Raw genomic sequence first — 22,720 nt, 5'->3', positions numbered from 1 at the left:
GCCTAGAAGCTCAAGCCCATTCCATAGACCTTGAATTTATTATTTAAAAAAAATTTTAAACATTTATTCACTTCTGAGAGACAGAGAGAGACAGAGCACAAGCAGGGGAGAGGCAGAAAGAGAGGGAGAGAATCTGAAGCAGGCTCCAGGCTCTGGGTTGTCAGCACAAAGCCTGGCACAGGGGTTGAACTCACTCACTGTGAGATCATGACCTGAGCCAAAGTCAAATGCTTAACCCACTGAGCTACACAGGTGCCCCTATAGGCATTGATTTTTTCACTAAGCTCTATAATGGCCACTAAAGGATGTGATAGAATAAGACAGGTTTACATGGGTAGAAAGGTGGTTGACTTTGCCCGAACATAGAAAATATGATTCCACATTTTATAAAATCTGTTGTAAATTACATCTATTTGAAGTTATATGTGATTGATACCAACGATTTTTTTTTTAATTTTTTAAATGTTTTATTTATTTCTAGGAGAGAGAGAGACAGCGTGAGCAGGGGAGGGTCAGAGAGAGAGAGTCACAGACTCTGAAAAAGGCTCCAGGCCCTGAGGCGGCAGTCAGCACAGAGCCCGACGCGGGGCTCGAACCCATGAACCGCGAGATCATGACCTAAGCGAAGTCGGACGCTTAACCGACTAAGCCACCCGGGTGCCCCGATACCAATGATTTCAATTTCATTGAGAGAAGTCAGGTCTATTTTCTTCAGTTAAAATCAAGGAGGTTAACTAAATGAATTTCATTTCAGAAGACCATTTTGTTTCGATCAAACTTTCTTAAGGTCTGTTGAACCATAAGGTATTCCTTTATTGCACCAAGGGAAATTGAACGAACTTGAATGGGTATGGCAGAAACAAGCCAGCTGCTCACCCAAATCCATGAGTGTCTTTTTTTTCCCCGACATAGAGCTAGACCATGCTTTCCTACCTCACTTGTACTTAAGTATGGCCATGTGACTCAGTAGCCAATAAAAGGGTAGCAGAAATGATACGCACTACTACCAACATCAGTGTATGAAAATCTGTCACATCACACATTCTCGATGCACTCTTCCCTTCAAGCTGACAAGGATGGTGGTCCACAGGGTATCCCTGAGAACCTCTGTTGAAGATGACAGAACCTCCGTCCACTTGGGAGCCTGCATGACTGCTGAGCAAGGGATCTGGTCCCATTGTTACTTAACAGGTAATCCAAATTAGCAAAATCCCCCCCCCCAAAAAAAAGAATATCTATTATGTAAGAGCCATTGTTTGCTTTGGGGAGTATTAGCAAAGTTAGACTACTTTCATTCATTTAACCAAAACCCCAGGATAGGCTGCAATATAGAGCTGTTGCTGTAAAAGAAGACATTCAGGGGGTGTCTGAATCACCTCAACGCAGAAGCCCTTCCTCTAAGTCCATGTCCCAGCAGAGTGTTAAACGTGAAGGGATACTGCAGCAGGCAAGCAAGATGTTTCTAACTCATTTTTATTAAAGGTAATAAAGGTTATGAGCTCATAGCAAAATAAATAAATTATAGGCAAAAAAGAATGTGTCATGCTGCTACTTCACATTTCTTTTATTTCCCCAAACTGAAATTTTGATTGAACATACGTTTTGAGTTAGAAGTCATTTGAGAGGCTTCTGAATGTTGAATCCATATTTTAAAAAGTACATATGTCTCCTAAGGACCTATAAAGTGGAGACTGGGGTAAATGTGCCAAAAGCTTAAGAAAAGGAAACCCCTTAAGTGAAGGAAGTGTTGCTAATAAGTGAAAAGGTTACCTTTTATTGGGTGTACACATTTATGTTAACAGTTTTAAGTTTCGTTCAAGCAGCATTGCCAAGAATAAAGTTTATAATTAAGTCCCCGTTTTACAAAGATGTCAGTTAGTTTATTCAGTGGTTTTATGATTTAATTAATGACTAAGACAACTTATTTGAAGCCTCAGTAGTTTTAATAGTAAAGTATAGTTTAGATTACTAACTTGAAGTTCCACAGGGACTGCTCGCTTGTGAAAGGGCAATTCCCTGTAAGACTTCTTTATGTTCAAACCTGTTCTCTCTCCACATAGTGTGTTTCATGAGTCAGTCATGTGGTTTCCACACAACTGTCTTAATAGCAGCTGCTTCCCAACCTCCCGTCCACGAAAGACACACATTTTATGTCTTTATAGGCTTCATTCTGTATTTGTGGTAAGACTGGTAAGAGAGAGTTAAAACTCCTACACACATATCTATAAAGCTATACTCCATCTAGAATGCAGAAAGCACTGCTGGCCACAATATCATGACCAAATAAACCTAAATAAGAATTAAGTAATGGATCAGGGAGATAAAAAGCAGACCCTATAAGACACAATAAGCTTTGTTACACTGAGCCCAGGCCTTTGTCACCTCTTAATAGAGATTTGTTTTGGTGGAGAAGAGGAAAGCAAGCAGAACAAAAGGAAAAGAGGTAACAGGCCTGATTAATAAGGATTCAGGTTGTCAGAGGCAGAAGAAAGAGCATCATTGAAAAGAAATGTTATAATCTAATGTTTGGTGAAAACTAAACATTTACTGGGGCACCTGGGTGGCTCAGTTGGTTGGGCGTCCTACTTCAGCTCGGGTCATGATCTCACAGTTCATGGGTTCAAGCCCCATGTCAGGCTCTGTGCTGACAGCTAGCTCAGAGCCTGGAGCCTGTTTTGGATTCTGTGTCTCCCTCTTTCTCTGACCCTCCCCTGCTCACGCTGTCTCTCTCTGTCTCTCTGTCTCTCTCTGTCTCTCTCTCTCTCTCTGTCTCTTTCTCTCTCTCTCAGAAATAAATAAAACATTTTTAAAAATTTAAAGAAACTAAACACTTCCCAAGGATGACAGAATTTTTAAACAGAGGTTATATTGGGTATACTAAGACTTCATAATAAAAACTCTCAAAAACAGACATCTCCTCAAAACTCTATACATAGTGTCCTGTATAAACTATGAGCTTTGGGTGATTATAATGTGTCGATACAGCTTCAGCAATTATAACCAATGTACTACAGTGGAGGGGGACGGCAGTAACGGGGAGCCTATGCGTGTGGGGAGGTAGGTGACGTGTAAATGGAAAATCTTTGTACTTTCTTAATTTTGCTGCCAACCAAAAACTTCTCTAAAACATAAAGCTTTTAATAAAAAAAGTAAATAAATACCAGACCGCTCTGCTAAGTCTATAGTTGGTGCTAGGCTTTGCCTGCACACACAGAAAGAGAGAAAGTAGGGGGCTGTAACATATGAGAACTCCATAGTTCAGACTGGGCGGCACTGTGTATGTATGTGTGTGTGTGTGTGTGTGTGTGTGTATACTATATTTCTATTTTTCAATGAGCCTCTACCACAGTGGGAAATAGAACTCACACAATGAGACAATAAAATAATACCATACAGTAGTATGTGACTAAATGTCAGCACAAAACTGCATGGGGAAAGAGCATGGCCATGTGATATAAAATTTGGAAATGTAAATTCTAATCTCAGTTGCACAACTGCTAGTCAGCCAATTCACTTAAACTCTTCGCCTCACTGAAAGATTGAACTCCATGATCTCTAAATGTGCTTCCATCTCTAAATTCTAAGAGTTTAATTTTAAAGATAATCAGAGTAGGGCAAGAACAAATGGGCCTTCAGAGGACATTTAGAGAAAACTAGACTTGAAATGAACCTTAAAGCATCCAAGGAGGACAAAGAAGGCATCCAAACATGGGGAGAACTAACTCAAAATAAAAATCTAAGACGGTGCGTGCTGTGGCATGTCTGCTTGCCCCGTGGTAACTCATCTGAGTGGGGTAGAAGCACCATATCAAAGGCAGCCTCCAGATGAAACCACGAGGTGTTCTGAAACTCAGGATGCAAAACTTCCCAAGCATCTTTAAAAAACGATAGGAGGGGTCTCCTGCGTGGCTCAGTCACTTGAACATCTAACTCTTGATTTCAACTCAGATAATGATCTTAAGTCCATGGGATCAAGCTCTGCCTTGGGCTCTGCACTGACACACAGAGCCTGCTTCGGATTCTCTCTCCCTCTCTCTCTTCCCTTCCCTTAATAAATAAATTAATAAATAATCATTAAAAAAGCAATAGGAGAGATAGAATTAGAGAATAAAAGAGAAAGAATTAAGTGTTAAGAAAGTAGTTACGAGAGTGAAATGGAACAGAATTACACAGGAAATCAAAATGATACCTTAATGAACCAGAGCCATTGAAAAAATAGTCAAGTAGTATGTTTTTAATAAAAATATAATTGTGTCAAACAAAGTGGAGATGTATTAGTTCTAAGTTGCTCCCAAGGCAATAATAATAATAATAATATAATGAAATTTAAGATGATTCTGTGTTTGCTGATTTCATTAATTAAAAGAGGACTCATAACCAGCACACCTCTGCCCATCCCCCTCCCCCATATCCCATGTCCTCACACAAAAGCAGGCACTGGAAAAGCCACTGGTACTGCAAATACCAGGAGGAAATAATGCAGTAAAATAATTATTTGCATTTTATAAATGTTTACAATTAATGTACACATTTTTGTAACAAAAAAAATAGAAGTAACTTTAAAAATTATTTAACATTGGGGCACCGAGGTGGCTGAGTTGGTTGAATGTCAGATTCATGATTTTGGCTCAGGTCTTGATCCCAGGGGAATCAAACACCCCATCGGACTCCACATGGAGTCCTGCTTAAGATTGTCTCTCTCTCTTTCTCTCTTTCTCTCCCCTACCCCCTCCTCTGCTTGTGTGCACTCTCTCTCTCTCTAAAATTAAAAAAAAAAAATAGTACCTAACATAGACATCACTTAAAATGTAGAAATATATGAGGCCATGAGGCCATTGGTAACCATATTATGGGTTACATGTTTGGTCTTGTAATCAATAGTCTCATTTAAAAGATTTTTAGGGGCGTCTGGGTGGCTCAGTTGGTTAAGCATCCAACTTCAGCTCCAGTCATGATCTCACGGCTTGTGGGTCCAAGCCCTGCTTTGGGCTCTGTGTTGACAGCTCAGAGCCTGGAACCCTGCTTTGTATTCTGTGTCTCACTCTCTGTCTCTGCCTCTCTCCCACTTCTGCTCTTTCTCTCTCTCAAAAATAAATAAATGTTAAGAAAAAATTTAAAGAAAAAATAAACAACCTTCAAGTTATCTCCAGCTTCAAGTATGAAAGGGTTGCTTTTTGTGAATCAGGGAAAGGGATAGGAGGAGGCTCTTGCCATTATGCTGTAGAAATTGATAAAGTTGGGCCCGCTCAGAGAGTTTTCTGAAAAATGTCATGTTCGTGTACAGCTTGTGGAAACAAAAAGAAACAAGCAATACAGGAAATAAAATTAATCTTATGTGGAGAAGCTAAGAGGAAAGGCACTTCCTCAATGTGAAAAATCACTAAGCCAAAATTGGTTAATAGCAGTTGCCTTCTGTAGACGGGAAACAACAGTACGCTTAAATTGTTTCATGCTATTAAGTTAAATAGAAGGAAGGGTTCATTTACTCAATGTCTTGTTTCCGAATACAGGAAAGAAATATAACACATGGGAAAGTGATGCAATAAGTTTCATCGTCATATTTACAGAGGCAAAGTAAGTCATCTCTGAGATGTGTACCCATGGTGGAGTTACAGTGCTCAGAGATTTGGATAAGAAATACTTACTGTACCAGCATCCTAAAGAAAAGTGACAAATGGTAAAGAATTAGAAATGAATACTGATGATACTATTGTACTTAAAATGCTTCTTTCTAAGACAAGTGATAGTTTGTGTTGATATCCTCACTGTAAATAATCTAAGCAATGCAAAGAATAAGTTTCATTAAATTTAAAAAAAATTAATTAAACTCTAAACCATGCAGATTACCACTCTCTGGAAATAGCCATGTTAATGGTTAGGTGAATACTTTTATAAATATATATTTTACTAGACATAAAATGTCACTTTAATGGCAGTATAATCAACACAATAAATTGTACCTATTTAAAATACACAATGTGGTGAGTTTGATATATGAAGACACCCATGTCTTCTTTTGGGAATAATGGATATGTTTATTCCTTTGCTCATTTAGTAGACATTTAAAGGTTATTTTTAAGTAAATATGAAATCATTAAAGCATTCTTAAACCTCCACAAGTTTGGTATTAACTTTATCTCCATTTAAAAATAAGAAAACTAAGGCATAAATGGGTTAAGTAAATTTCCAAGGTGAGACAACTAATGTCCATCGGAATTTGAACCTAGGCATTCTAGAATATAGATTATACTTTAAACTAGAAGATCTGTATGTACTGATAGAAATGGTAGAATTCCTTTTGCAAAAAATTAAATCACATAAGGATTTTATTTTAAATTAAAAGTAGTTAATTTTATTTTACTTGGATTTAAAAAAAATTGAAAATGAAAGAATGATTACATTTCAAATACATTTTTCTTCACAACTAAAGATATTATTTCCATGAAAGCCTACGAAAATAAATTCTTATAAACAGCAACAGAATAAAGGGAGATTGTGTCACTAATCTGGCTTATTTAACATCCTTTAAGGCCAGATATTATATAACCCTAGTGGAAAGACCATGCAAGGTATTGGCTGCTCATATTGTCACTATCTGGAAAGCTTTCTCTCTTTGAAACTGAGTTTAACTGTGGGGGCCGGGGGAGGGGGGTTGGAGAGAGAGAGAGAGTCAAAGAGAGACAGGGAGAGACAAACTTAGAAAGAGAGAAAGGAGAGACGGAGGGAAAGAGAGAGAGATAATGTGACATGGGATACAAAAGAAGAAATTCTTAAGTGTATGTAGTTGAAATCAGAGACAATTTGCCCTCCAGGGAACTTTGAGCAATATCTGGACAGTTTTGGTTGTCACAACATGAGTGGTGTTTCTGGCACTTAGTAGGTAGAGGGCAGGGATGCTGCTAACATCCGTACACTGTACAGAACAGCCTCCTTCTAACAACAAAGAAAGCCAATGCTACTACAGTTGAATATAGTCATTGGAAGTAAAGTCATGAGTGACTCAAAGTTATGGACCGAACCAAAGACAGCAGGGACAGTTAGTAGTCACAGCAGTAACAGCAAAAGCCAAGCAGAGGGGAGCCTAGCAGTTGCCCCCAGTGGCGGAGATCTTGTAGGGAACAACAGAAACCTAATTTTGAGAAGAAAACAGAGGTTGCCAGAGAAGAACCAATTTTCCTCGTCCTTGACTCATATTTGAGTTTCTCCGCAAAACCTGCTGGGACATGTTTCTTGCTTTATTACTGATGAACCTGAAAGATAAAATTATCTCCCCTGCCTTTTACTTTTCAGAAAACTGCAGGAGCCTAAAAGAATCTCCAAGTTTGATGAACTATACATCATAGTCTTATGAGTTTCAGTATTGAATATACACATGACTTCTAATAAAATAGTTCACCCAAACCATTCATTCATGTCATCAAACTGTATCCAAGTCGTTTCCACATATATTGTCACTCTCTTGTACACACTAAATTAATCTTATAGTACTGGCTCTGTCTGATCCTGAAACAGGATTTTCAGTAACTATGGAGTTAAAATAACTAAGATTATTTAAAATTGAGACAAATGTTACCATCTCTCCTATTATTCTAGTATTAGAATAAAAGAATGAAACAAAGATTCATATAACAAAATTGTTTACAACTCCAAAAAGAAATTATTACTGCTGTCTTGAAGTAAAGTACAATATAATTTCTATTATAAAATTACAACAAAAATCCATACTTTTAATAAGGTGTCATTTTCTGATATTTTTGAAAGCCTGCAATGAAATTTGACAATTTTGTTAGATTAAATGCTTAAGCAATCTCCATTCTCTCTTTGAATATGTCTAACATATTTGTTTATGATCATTTATTATGATTTATTTGTTTCAGATACATCTGAAGTTACAACTTAGCATAGCACTATTGTAATGTTTTATTAATATAACTGAAGTCCATTATGGGACAGAGCCTCAATTATAATCTACTAATTAAACGTATGAAAAGGAGCAAAGTATAGATTTCTATAAATCTCAAGATTTTCTATACAATAGAAATCATCGGGCCTATGTCATAGCTGTTAAAATAAGTTGAGATAATGCAGGTAAAGCATGTAGCACAGTCGTTGACAAATGGTAAATGCTCACAAATATCAATGATCATTGCTTGTGCTTGTATTACCATGCCCTCAAAAAAACAATTTTTATTTAAAGTTCATTCAGTGCAAGCACAATAGTCACAAAGCCATTTATTGGGACTACAACCACTTTACTGCGGCTTTCTAAATCTAGAACTTATTTTAAATATGACTCAGCATATAAACTGGGCAAAAAAAATTCCAAAATTGAAAATAAGTGAACTACTTTAAATATCATTTCATTTACCTCCTGAAAAATGAAAGACTAATCAAGAACCAATTCTGACAACCATTTTTTTTTCAGTCTGACAACAGAGAACTCGAGTCATAACAGTATAATTCTTAACTATGGTGGAAGTCCAACTGCATTTCCATATGACAGATAAAGGTGTGAAGGTGGCTGTCTGTACAAAGAAAATGTTCACAATAACATATTTGTGAAAGTAATTGCTCCAAACGTGGTGACAAATGAAGAAAGCACTGCCGCTGGTTACAATACTGGAGACGGAGAGTAAAGACCAAGTGCTATGAAGAGAGGACTTGCAAAACATTAATTATCACAGCAATGCCCACCCACAGGCTGAGCACACTTTCAAATTTAGAAAATAAGTAAAAATCTAGGTAATATCAGCATGCCAACGGTGAGCACAGAGAGAGCTCTAGAAATATCCAACAGAAACGGTGGGGATGGGGGATTAAGGAGAGGCCTGTGTGAACGCACCCCTAATTTGAGAGTTCAAGAATAACGTTATTAGAGAAGACTTTTCATTTTGTTATGACTCCATTCCTTTAGGGTTCATTTTTGTGACCTATGGAACCACAGACAATTAAGTAGATTTTTCTATGGTTTTAGCCACAAGAAAATTGTGGCTTTTCAGATTATTTGGCAAGTTAGAGAGAAAGAAAAGAATTCTGGCTATTACGTTTTTGGGCTGTTACTCCAGTATATTACAGCCTGGCCCAGCCCCCACCCCAACTCCCTCTGTTCCCCTCTCTCCCCCTTCCTACTTTCCCCTCCCTCTTTTCCCTCTTTCCCTCCATCCTCCCCTCTTACACACACACACACACACACACACACACACAATTTTTTTTTTTTTTTGGCAAGAACTCAGTTTCATCTCCATGGAAGAAAATTGTTCAGTGTGTTCAAAGTAATTGTCAGGCAATCATGTTATTTAAAATATTTCAGAAGATGCTTTCCTGAACAATTGAACAATTTAGGAGAAAAGCCTAACTTCAAGCTTCAGATTAAATTGCTAAAGTTCTAAAAGATTTCAACCAGATCCAGCAAGAGTATAATTCTTCTTTATTTGCAGTAGAGATCTTTTCAGGAAGGTAGATTGTGTACATTAATCTCCCAATGTCCTGTAGAACGAGTTAACTTGATATGTCAAGTCAGGGCCAAGCACAGCTGCTCATAGACCCTTTGCATTTCTGTGTGTAATGACACAACATTGTAACTGTATATGATATAAATATGATTTGGACTATCCAGAGGGGGAAAACGTACCTTGAATATTCCAAAGAGGGGAAATTATTTTAATGTTGAGCATCCAACTTCGGCTCAGGTCATGATCTGATGGTCTGTGGGTTCGAGCCTCACGCTGGACTCTGTGCTGACAGTTCAGGGCCTGGCACCTGGTTCAGATTCTGTATCTCCCTCTTTCTGCCCCTCCCCAGCCTGTTGTCTGTCTGTCTGTCTCTCTCAAAAATAAACATTTCTAAAAATCCTAAAAAAAGAAAAAGTCTGAAATGCATTTCTGTCCAAACATATGACTAAAAAACAAAATTATGGGGGCGCCTGGGTGGCTTAGTCGGTTAAGCGTCCGACTTTCACTTAGGTCATGATCTCGCGGTCCGTGGGTTCGAGCCCCGCGTCGGGCTCTGTGCTGACTGNATAAATAAAAACATTTTAAAAAAAACCCAAATTATGGATTTCCATGAAACAGCTGAAAATAACAAAACTCCATTTTGAAAGAGGAAGCATAATAATCAATATCTCCATTCATTTATTGCTTCAACATCAGGGCAATGGCTTGCTTTCACAGACAACATTTTTCAAGCAGCTCCAAGAGCGAACCCTGAGTGGCAGGTGTACAGATTTGCAGGCTCAGAATCTGTAGGGTGAGATCTCAACACATGCACCATGATAATCTCTCCTTCCCACTTGGCTATATTAATAGGGTCACTTATTTTATGTAACTTTGTCCAGTACAAAGCTTGTCATATAGCAGATGCTGAATGAATGTCAAGTGGACATACTAACTCATATCAAATATTAAACATATATAAAATATTAAATATATTAATATCTATATTAGAGATAATATATAATATATTAGAGATATATGTAATATAGAGCTATATATAATTTTAGTTACTCCNTTCTATCGATTTTAATTTGATCTAGATTTTTTATATCTGGAATTCTGCATAGGAATTTAGCGAACATCGTGCTATAAATCATGGTTTCCTTACAGTGTCCACAAAACTTCCCTCACCCAAGTTAGAGTGATCTCAATTGATTATACCAATACATTGTGTCCGTTCTTTTTTGCACTTGTCGAGTGTTTCTCCTTGTTTATAATCCCCATTCCTCTCCTTATACCAGTCCTCAATGCTTTCTCTGTTAAAACAAGGTGAAATGTAAAGCAGGTTTGCTGAATTTAATTAATGCAAAGGAAATGGTTATCCCAGCAAGAGAAACAAAGTAAAAGCTTTCAGAAATCCCTCCAGTAGTGAATGAGACTTTTCATTGCAAGGTGTAGAGGCGGAGTCACGGAGGAGGAAAGCAATCCATTCATAGATAAATTACTTGAAAATAATTTGTAAATATAGAATTACTTAAATAAAATTTTTAAAATATGTTTATAGCCCCAATGATAGAATTCATACATTTTTAAAATTCTAATTAAAAAAATATATAACAAAAGCTGAAATTTCTGGAATGATTAGGGTTTGGATACATTGAATAACTGAATTATAATATCAAATAATCAGAATATAACTTTACATTAAACCCTGAATAACAAATTTATATATTATTGTTAATTCAGAAAGCATTTTGTGGTCTTTCAGGTGTAAAGGTCATATATACACGTATAAGGTCAGATCTTATATTTCTGTACTTGAACTTCCACTTAGCTCAAAACTTCTATTAGACTCAAAGTGCCCTGAATATTGACAAAATCAAAAAGTCAGTGAAAGGCAAAAGTTATATTCAGAAGAGGGTTATGATCAGGAAATTAAATAAATAGAATTAGTATTCCCCAAGGTAGTTAGAAGTTTATGATTATATATGCTGTGAAGGCAACATCATAATGTGGCAAGGTCAAAGGATTTACAGTCAAGTCTGGATCTTTATCACATTTTAATTTTATCAATAAAGAGCCTAACATTTTTTGAATATTGGTTTCAATTATCAGTGTGTTTTTATAGCCTGTTTTATTTTAAAACTATGAGGCAGTCTAGAAAAAAAACCTATGTAATAAGTGAGAGCACTTTTCCCCTAATATCCTTAGTTTGAAACTTTTCCAACCTATAAAAGTTGAAAGAACTCCCACATGACTTTAATCTAGATTTGCCAGTTGTTAACAATGGCTACACAGATAGATATAAATGTAGGGAAGATAGAAGTATAAATATAGACACAGATGTAGACATACATACAGATAGGTTTGTCTTTTTTTCTGGAAATCCTTGAGAATAAATTGCAGACACAGACAGACTCTACCCTTAAGTACTTAAGCACCACAGTGCATTAGCCATTATCTTCTAAGAACCAGGACATTGTCCCGTATAACCCCGGAACTCATTTTCAATCACACCCAAGAAATTTAACACTAATGCAATAGTGACCATCTGGGGCGCCTGGGTGGCTTAGTCGGGTAAGCATCCGACTTTCGCTTAGGTCACCCTCCCCTGCTCATGCTCTCTCTCTCTCTCTCTCCTAGAAATAAATAAAAATACATAAAAAAAATAGTGACCATGTTCCATACAAAAGTCTCCCCAAGTAGCTCAAAACAACATAGTTTACAGCTCTTTTTCTCCTCCAATCAATGATTGAATAAAAAATTAAATATTAGATTTAGTTGTCTCTTTAGCTCCTTTCATCTAGAATAGCTCTTATTTTATATTTTATGGCATTCATATTTTTACAGAGTCTACGCCAATTGTATGATGGAATATTTTGTAGATGGGTCTAATTTTTTTTCATGATTCAACTCAGGTTAAATATTTATGTCAACAGTACTATTTTTAGTGTGTTTTTCCTATTGCATCATCTCAGGAAGCATATAATTTACTTTTGATGATGTTATTGATGATATTAAACTTGATCACTTGATAAAGGTGATGTCTACTAGATTTCTCCATTCTCTTTTCTTTTTTGTTTTAATTTTTTTAATGTTTATTTATTTTTGAGACAGAGAAAGATAGAATACGAGCAGGGGAGGGGCAGAGAGAGAGGGAGACACAGAATCCAAAACATACTCCAGGCTCTGAGCTGTCAGCACAGAGCCTGATGCGGGGCTCGAACCCATAAACCCCAAGATCATGACCTGAGCTGAGGTCAGACGCTTAACCGACTGAGCCACCCAGGCTCCCCTTCTCCATTCTCAAGGTACTTTTTTCCCTTTGTAATTCATATGTCATCAATGGTAATACTTTCTGACCATGTGATCATGTTACCAAACAATTCTAAAACACAGGGTTTTACTACATATTAATGGCATTTGCCTGAATCAGTTATTAAGTTGATGGTTACAAAATGGGAACTTTCTAATTCTGCCATTTCATCTAATTTATTAGATTATATTTTTCTGTAATTCATTAGTTTCCTTATTCGTTTGATTTTCAAACTGTCCTACATTTGGATAGTGAGAGTCTACCAGAATGGAATCTCTATCTTTTACAAAGGACCCATAAGTCTTTAATCTTCTTTAGTTTCTGGCACAAAAGCATGTTTCTGGTTCAGTGTATCTCTTCCCTTATCCAAAATTGAAATGAAATCATTAATTACTTTATGCTTCCCTGGTCCCTTTGAACGAACATGGTTTTCAGAAACCAAGATTAGGGGATGGAGTTCAGGGGTTGGGGAGCACGAGGTGCTCACTGCTGCTTAGATTTCATTGCTTTTACATCCTTCTGTGGCTAGAGCTTGATAGCTGGAGATGTGTGTATATCTATCTATATCTATATCTATATCTATCTGTAGATAGATTCACATGTACAGTAAAACCTGGATTATGAGTAACTTGTTCTGTGAGTGTTTTGCAAGATGAGCAAACATTTCTAATAAATTTTAACTTGATAAACAGGTGATATCTTGCAGTACAAGTAGTACATGACACCGAATGTCACATGATCACAACTGAGCCAATGGTTCTTCTCTCTCTCGCTCCTTGGGAGATTGTGGGTGATTGTCTCCCATGCTCAGATGTTAGGTCTCGAGCTTTGGTGTTTGGCAGAAATCAGTGAGTTTTCAGAACTTTGGAAAGTTCCCGCAACTGGCACTAATGTATTTTTTGTCACTTCAAAGCAGCTATGAACAGTCCTTTACTTTTCCATAAAGGAGATTAAGCTTAGAAATGCTTTGCTTCATTCTACGTCAGGCTGCCTGCAGATATAGATCCTTTCCTCTGCTGCCTTATTGCCAGTTCCATTAATTATAGTACATGACAAGAGTTTATTAACACTATACTACAGTCAACATCCATTGGAGTGGATACAATGGTCCCCAACCAGAAAAAGGTCAAAAAGAAAGGTAGTAGGAGGATGATTATGGTAAAAGTTAAAAAAGAAATCATCCAGAAGTATGAATGAGATATGCAAGTGGCCAAAATTGCAAGATTTTACAAGTTTATGTTGACCATTTGCACAATGGAAAGATGCACTTTTAAAGAAGAAAGAAGAAATAAGGAGGCTAGATGCAGCAAAAGGAGTCACAAGAATTTCAAAGTAATGGCCACATGTTCTGGAAGATGTAGAAAAGTTACTTCTGGTTCGGATAAACAAGAAGCAAACAGCAGGTGATACTGTGACTTAGAACTTTATCTGCGAGAAAGCAAAGGCCTTGTACACTGAACTCGTAAATAAACTACCAGGTATGTCAACAGAAAATAAAGCCTTCCAGGCAAGCAGGGGATAGTTTGATAACTTTAAGAGGAGAAGTGGCATCCACAATGTTGGGAGGCACAGATATACGGTGAATTCAGATGCTAAGGCAGCTAAGGTATTAACTACCAAGTTCCAGAAGCTCATGATTTCCGAGTTTTACCTGTCAGAGCAAGCTTTTAACAGTGATGAGATGGGGCTTTTTTGGAAATAGATGCCAAAGAGAATGTACATTACAGAGGAGGAGAATGCAATGCCCGATGGCAAGCCCATGAAAGACCTCTCACCCCTCTTGTTTTGTGCTAATGCAAGTCAGGATTTCAAAGTCAAGCTCCTGCTTGTGTATCATTCTGGGAATCCATGAGCCTTCAAGAAATGCAAGGTGCAGAAGAGCCAGTTAAACGTCATGTGGAGGTCAGACAGCAACACTTGAGTCACTCATACCTTGTTTGTTGAGTGGATCAAAGAGGCCTTCAGTCCTGCAGCGAAGAAATACCGTTTAGAAAAGAGTCTGCCCCTCAAAGTCTTGCTGGTGTTGGATAATACTCCTGCTCATCCTCCAGGCTTTGAGAATGACTTACTGGAGGAATTCAAGTTTATTAAGGTCAAGTTCCTCTCCTCCAACACTACTCCAATCCTCCAGCTCATGGATCAAGCAGGTCATTTCGAAGTTTAAAAAGCTTTACACCAAAGCACTGTTTCAGCAATGCTTTAAGAGGACCGAAGGAACAAACCTTACCCTCTGAGAGTTTTGGAAAAATCATTTCTATGTCATGAATTGCCTCAAGATTATCAATAAAACCTGGGATGGGGTCACTAAGAAAACCCTCAGTTCTGCTTGGAGAAAACTGTGGCCTGATCACATTCTTGGACATGACTTAGAGGGGCTTGCTCATAACAGGAGCTGCTAGTTGTTGAGGAAACTGTGTCCTTGGGGAAGACCGTGGGACTGGAGGTGAATGAGGACAATATTCAAGAGGTGGTGGAGGAACATGGCCAGGAGCTGACCACTGACAAACTGACAGATCTGCATTGTGAGCAACAGTAGAGGAGATCTCATTGCTGAGGAAGAGGAGAAAAAGGCAGAGGAATCCCTCACTTCAATCGAGATAGGGAGATGTGTAAAATGTGGGAAGCAATGCAAAATTTTGTAGAAAAGCATCAACTGAATATGGCTGTAGCAGTGCAAGCGATGAATCTGTTTAATGACAATGCAATGTCACATTTCCAAGAAATTCTCAAAAGGCGGCAAAAGCAAGCAATAACCCTCCTCTCTCTGGTCTCCCTCCCATGAGCCAATAAAGTTTTCAAAAATAAGTACAGGTTAATTTGTTTACTTTTCTTTATATTTTGTATTTTCNATATATATTGTATATATATATACACACACACACAGAAAAACTTGTGGTTTTATATACATATATATATATTTACATGAGCTCATATTTAACAGCTCTGATTAAAATCTATCACCAGAGATTCCTTTCAAACTTTCCCCACTCCAAATTTGTATCTCACATTTCTCACAGTGAAAATACTGGTTCAGAAAAACACTTATATATTTACTCATTTACTTTATCCTGTAACTCACCAGAAATGGCTTAAGACTCTCTACGCCAATGCCACTAGCAGCAACAAACTTTCTAAAGCTCAATATTTCCTTAAAGTTGTGGGGATATAATCAAAGTATTGTTCAAAATATAGTTTAATTATCTATTTTCTTCTGACTGGTTATCAATTTGATATATTTTTAAGTTCACCAATTTTTAATTTTAGGGTTTGCTTTCTTTATCCCTTTAAACTACTTTTCGTAACATAAAAAATGTTTGCATAGTTAAAAATCAAAGCTTTGTAAAAAAAATATTCAAAGGAGTATAAACCTCTTCCTGCTTCCCTTCTACTCTTCTCTTGGCAAATACTTCATTTCTAGTTTATTCTGCTTCAAGTTCTTTTTTTCTGATAATAACAGCCAGGATTAGTTATGTCATGCTTGGTAAGTTATATGCTTATTTGTTTTAATTTGTGAAAAAAAACCATCTTATTTTTAAAAATGATATTAGATGTTTGTAATGAAATAAGTACAATCATATTGCCTTGTTTAGAGAACAAAGGTAAATTAAAGTGAAAAAAATAATTATAAAATCTGTATCTTAATACAGTATTTTACATATGTTCATTTTCACAACCAAAGCAAACTTTCTCACGCACTCTCCTATTTTTTTAAATAAAATATTGCGGAATTCCTGAAGCAACTCTAATGAACCCAACTTGAAAACCAATAGACTAAGCAAATATTTTGAGTCATAGGTAGCTACTTTATACTTACCATTGTATTTATCATTTTTCAACTTTAATGTTCCTTAAATTTTAACAGGTAGGAAGTTCACCCAGGTAGGAAGTTTCCTTAGGACAGAAGTAAGGTTTAAATAATTTCTCTGGTTTCTCACTGGGCCTGATATAATTATACATATGCAGAAAATGTTTTTTAATGATATTTGAAAATGAATTAATAAGTTTCCAGGAAGTAGTCTATCAAAGGCAGAATTTACACTAATAAGTTATATGTATGTGTATATATAATTACCTCATCTCAATTTTAAAATTTACTAATTATGTACATTATAATTAATGTAACTACTCAGAGTCCTTAGAAGATTTTATGAGATAGTTTATTGAATTGACATTTATTTGAATTATCCAGTTCCCTGACTTACTGTTTTTTGCAGTTATTTTGACACCCAGTAGACATTACCTTACAAAAACACACTCAGAAATTTGTGTGGGTTTTCAAAATACTAGTAAATAATTTCAGAAATAACCTCCTTTAGAATGTAGAAAAAAAGTATTTCAGATTTTCTTTAAAGTAATTGTATATTGTTATCCACAAGATGGTGCTGTTTTCCCACCAGCAAGCCTACAAATAGTCCTATGGGAAATATATATACAGCCATAAAATACAGTATATAGGACAGAGGAGAGAAAATAGTTTCCTATTTGAAATGAAATCACATAAATGCCTCTAAAACTTCTTAATGTCTGCTTTCCCAGATATTCTTAGTAGAACGTAAGTCTATTTCCTAATGCTTCAGCTTCATACGTCCAATGAACTACTCATTGTTTCACATAAACACGTTATCTCAAACTTGATGTGTCCAAAACTGAACACTTGATCTTCATTGTTGCCCTCACTCAAACCTGTTTCACCAAACAATAGACCTTGTTTCTGGAGTCAAAAACCTTGGAATATTCATTCCTCTGTTTTTATGTCCCCCACCCCCACCCTCCACACTCCATATTCAATCTGTGAAGAAATCCTCTTGACTCTATTTTCAGTGTGTTTCCAAAATCTAGTCACTTACCATCCCTCCTGCCTATACTTAGTAACCATCACCTCACAACCCAGCTTGCTTCAGTCCTTAACTTCCCCACAATTCTTTCTTGACCTACAGCTTATGAATCTTTTAATCACTACTTAGATAATGTCACCATCCTGCTCAAAACCTGCAAAGCCTCCTCTTTTCACTCAGGGTCAAAGTCAAAATCATGGCTCCCTGATACCCCTCAGATCTCAACTCCTACCCTTTTCCCCTTTTCTTACCTGACCCCGGCTTCACTGGCTTCATTGCTTTTCTGTGAACACAAGAGACAGACATCAGTCACACACTGGTGTGACTGCTCCAGTTCTTCTCTTTACCAGAATGCTGTTTTGCAGATTATTACTTAGCTCTTGCCACATTTTCAAGTTTTTCCTCAAATGGCACCTTCTCCAAGAGACCTAACCTGTCCTATCCATTTTTCAGGACTTCTATACTAGTTACTTTCCAGCTCACTGTAATTGGTAACGACTGTTTCACGCTATGAGGGCAGAGGTCTGGTTTAATTGATTTAAACCCAAGGTCTAGAATAGTGGTATTAGCAGGTAGGTGCTCAATAAGTATCTGAATGAATTAACTATACCTTAGCATTAATAATTAGTGTTTCATCAAAACTAATCCCATTTGCTGTTCACAGAGGATTTCTAACAGAAATATGAAAAAAACCTAAGATGTCAATTATACTGTATAATTGGTATAAACAAATTCAAAAGATATTTACTTACAACCCATAAAATAAAACATATTGTCAATAAATGATGAAACAATAAGTAAAATAGGCATCTCTTTTTTTTAATAGGCATCTCTTAAAGTTGGCCAAAGCTCGCTTAACATTACATACTGTAATTTGATAAAATACTTCCTTCTGTGAAGAAGGAATTAGGATAATGCAGTGAGCCAAACCAGTTTTCCTAGAATGTGCATTTCTTGAACATAAAGGTATCTGTCACATAAATGCATATACACTTTTATCTTTTATTTCAGTTTGAGGGTTTAAGCGAGAATGTTCTAATATGGCTTTTATGCCTAGTCTGTGTATGTGCAATTGTGGTGGAATCAGATGTGGGTGAAAGAGTCAGTTTGTCTGATTCAGAAAGCCATCCCTGTGAGAAGTTGATCCAGGATATGCAGATTTCTAACACTGACACCAAAGCTGGATCAAGGATTCCAAACCAAAACAACTTCTGGTCACACTCATTTCTGTCATAGTCTTTTAGTTATGATGTGAAGTAAAACTGTATGTTCCACCAGTTTGCCTATTTTTCTTACTTTTACTAACTACTTTGGCTAAACACATGTGCTATTAGTAGGTTATTTGACTAGATTGAAAAATAAGTACTTAGTAAGCTGTAAATTTAGTTAAAATGTCAAAACTGATTCTGTAGACCAGTGCAAGGCTCTTTATGAAAAACTATGTTCCCATTTCCATGATAGTCACTTAGATTCCCACAGCACGGAACCTTGCTTGTAACACTGTCTGTCCATCCCCATAATCATGGTCACTGCCTTCACGATAATCATTACCAGGCTCTATTTCAAATGTTTTCAAAAGCAGAGTGATTGGATGATTTTATCAAGTCTTATTAGTTCATAATTTTTGTATATATTTGTTACTTACATTTTTAACCCATAAAAGTTCTTTAAAGTATAAAATCCTTTAAAAAAACACTAATGCCTGTTATATTTCTGATCTTTAATAGTCTATGCCACAAGTTTATAAATTTCAAGTCTTCGAAATTACTGTTCAAAAGACAGAGAAGATGGATAGATGGAAGGATTGAAGAAACTTAAATTTAGTTGTGTTACTGACAGGTGATGGTTGGGGCTCAGTTAATAAGTTAATTCATGGTACTTTTCCATTTGTTTATTTATTCATTCATTCATTTATATAAACAGCTACAGTTTTTTTTTTTTTTAAATATAATCTATTGTCAAGTTGGCTAACATACAGTTTATATAGCGTGCTCTTGGTTTTGGGGATAGATTCTCATGACTCATCACTTCATACAACACCCAGTGCTCATTCCAACAAGATAGCACTTTTCCTTTTAGATGGCATTCTCTGATCAAGTCCTATTGCTTTATAGGAATGAGCTGTCTACTTACCTATTTATTATTGCATATGGAATTCCTCATTTCTAACACCTGAAATGAGCTTTTCCTAATATAAAGATTTTACTCAATGGCAAATTTTATTAGTTCTCCCACATCTACTTTTCCTCTCTTTCTTTTGCATAAAAGAAGAATTTCAAGACACTCGCATTGATGCAGGGTTATGAGAGAAGTACAGGTCAAATGGGGTAAGCAGATATGGTACTTGTCATTTCCAGTCCAGACCTTCTAAGAGGATCTGTGGGTTCCCCATGCCCTCTCTCTTTTCCTGTTGCAGTGACCCTGGAAGCCATGCTCTAAGATGGTATGTCCCGACACAGCGGACTTCAGTGAGCTGGGGTCCCTGAGTAACTTTCTGAAGCAAAGACGCACTGATCTCATTAGACATATGCTAACATTTGGGAGGCAGATTTTAGTGTGGCATAGTCTAGCCAACACTGCATAATCAAGCCAGTAAAATATTCACTGGCTGTTAATACCTTTCACATACTATCTCATTCCAAAAAATGTTAGTACAATAGTTCCACTTGAAGGAAGCATCTTAGTTACTCAATGAACAAAGGCACAGTACCTCCTATTTGTCAAGTACTGTGACAGAATTAGAAGAGCAAACAGGCATGGCATCTCCTATAACCAAGTTTAGAATCTCAGGAGGATACACCTGATATTTTGTTGTTGTTGCTGTTGCTGTTGTTTATCAACTTACTCATGCCATGTCCTGGAGGAAGAGAGTAGAGGGCAGTAAAGGGGTCTGGCCTACTCTGGGAATTTAGAGAAGGCCGCAAAGGGATATCTGAGTAAGGGCTGATACCTGATGTTTGAGACTGGGATCAAGAGCAATTATGGAAGACTTAACCTTTGCAAAGATGGCCATCTTCCTAAAGAAATATATCTAAAATGACATCACTGTCTGGATCATAAGAACACAGATAAATTTGTAAGCAACGTTTTAATTGCCAACAACTTGATCCAGGGAATGAGTACTCGAAGTTAACATTTTTGTTAAGGGAGGGAGGGGGAGCTTATTTTCATGCTTGTAAATAGAAGTCAAAAGTTGGAAACAAGCATGAGCACAGAAAATTAATTCTCTTTCACCAAAAAAAAGTTAAGAAACTGCACATTTGGCAGAAAAATTCTAAACAGCGTACAAGTGCCAATATCAGAAGAACAATCTTTACACTATGTAGAAAATTACTAGTTAGTCCTTCTCCAAAAATTTAATTTTATAAAATGAAAGCCAGTTCTATGTTTTTGCTATAGTAAATAGCACATACATAGCTCCCTCAGACTGCTGGAAAATGTAAGCAAGATTTCAAACTATTTCAAACAGATTTAAACTGCAATCTTCCTAATATACTACTTAATCTCTTACATTTATAGAGTAATTTAGGCTTTCTAAGGCATTTTATATACATTGTCTCTTTTGATGCTAATAGATGAAATACACATAGATATATACTTATATATAAAAATGTAAAACCTGTGACAATTCCACAACCCTCAAAATTAAATATAAGTTGAAAATAAACCCAGTCTGTCTGGGGCCAGAGTAACTAAAAGGAAATCAGATTTAGGATAGTATTAAATGGCAAAAGAATGCACAAAGCAAAGAAAATAAGAATTGGAAAGAGCCTTTACAGATCATCTAGTTCAAACCCCCTATTAAAATAATGATCATAATAACCTCATATAGTTTATAAGGCATTTTTTAATATGCATGAGTCTTTTAGAGTACAGGCCGTAAGTGCTACATTGAAATAGACAATTCTTTTTCTGGGCCTGCATTGTACCAGCAAATGATTCATTATAACAAGACTTTCTCCTCTTTGTCCATAAACTGTCATCTAAATGCACTGAAACCTATAAGTCCTTAATTAAAAACAGGACAATACAATGGCATTTTATTTTTATTTTTTATTTTTATTTTATTTATTTACTTTAAGTAATCTCTGTACTCCACAACAGTATTTTAAATTTAGGGCCAGACTGTTATCAATCACCATCAAATCTTACTGAGATTTCACTGCAAATATTCTCCAAAAACTGATAACTTTATTTCTACCCTTGATCTCTTCACGCTGTGTCCGACACGGCGGGTTGGAATAATGCTGATAAAACGTTATTCAGGTCGTTTAAGTTCATACAAGAGGTGTGGCCTCACCCTATCCCTGCTGTTTACTGCTCTCTTTCCCGCTCACTCCTCTCTGGCCATGGAGACCTCACTACCATTACCCTACAGTGTCTTAAGGACAGAGTTAGCTGCATACATCGTGGAACCCAGTGCAAAATAGAAACGTAGATCCCCTTGTTCAAAACGTATTAAGAATTCCAAGAAAGCATGGGTCTTGTGCAACAGCACAGATGGTACACCCATGAAGCCGACCCTGATTAAGGAGTTCAAATTTACTATGCCTTTGGGTCGCCTGGGTGGCTTAGTCGGTTAAGCGTCCGGCTTTCACTTGGGTCATGATCTCGCGGTTCATGGGTTCGAGCCCCGCGTCGGGCTCTGTGCTGACTGCCAGCTCAGAGCCTGGAGCCTATTTCAGAGTCTGTATCTCCCTCTCTCTCTGACCCTCCCCTGCTCACGCTCTCTCTCTCTCTCTCTCTCCTAGAAATAAATAAAAATATTAAAAAAAATTTACTATGCCTTCTGCCAGGACACCCTTCCTTCAGACACCTGTGTGTTCGACTATTCCCTACATCCTTTGTTCTATTCTACATCCCACCCCTATTCCCTAAACCTTCAGTCTTTTCTTTAAGCATCACATTCTCAAGTCTCCCTGCCCACTTTATTTATATAACCCTCTCTCTCTCTCTCTCTCACACACACACGCGCGCGTGCGTGCGCGCGCGCGCGCACACACACACACACACACACTTAACCCCCATTCTCTTGATTACTTTTGTCCATATCTCATACTACTATATAACACGATACATTTTTATTATTCAACCTGTTTAATTTCTGCCTTCCCTCATTAGAATACAAGTTTCAAGAG

Source organism: Crocuta crocuta, unplaced genomic scaffold (genome assembly GCF_008692635.1).
Source record: "Crocuta crocuta isolate KB4526 unplaced genomic scaffold, BGI_CrCroc_1.0 scaffold560, whole genome shotgun sequence".
Lineage (NCBI taxonomy): Eukaryota > Metazoa > Chordata > Mammalia > Carnivora > Hyaenidae > Crocuta > Crocuta crocuta.
The sequence above is the reverse complement of the archived record's forward strand: the minus strand, read 5'-3'. Positions refer to the sequence as shown.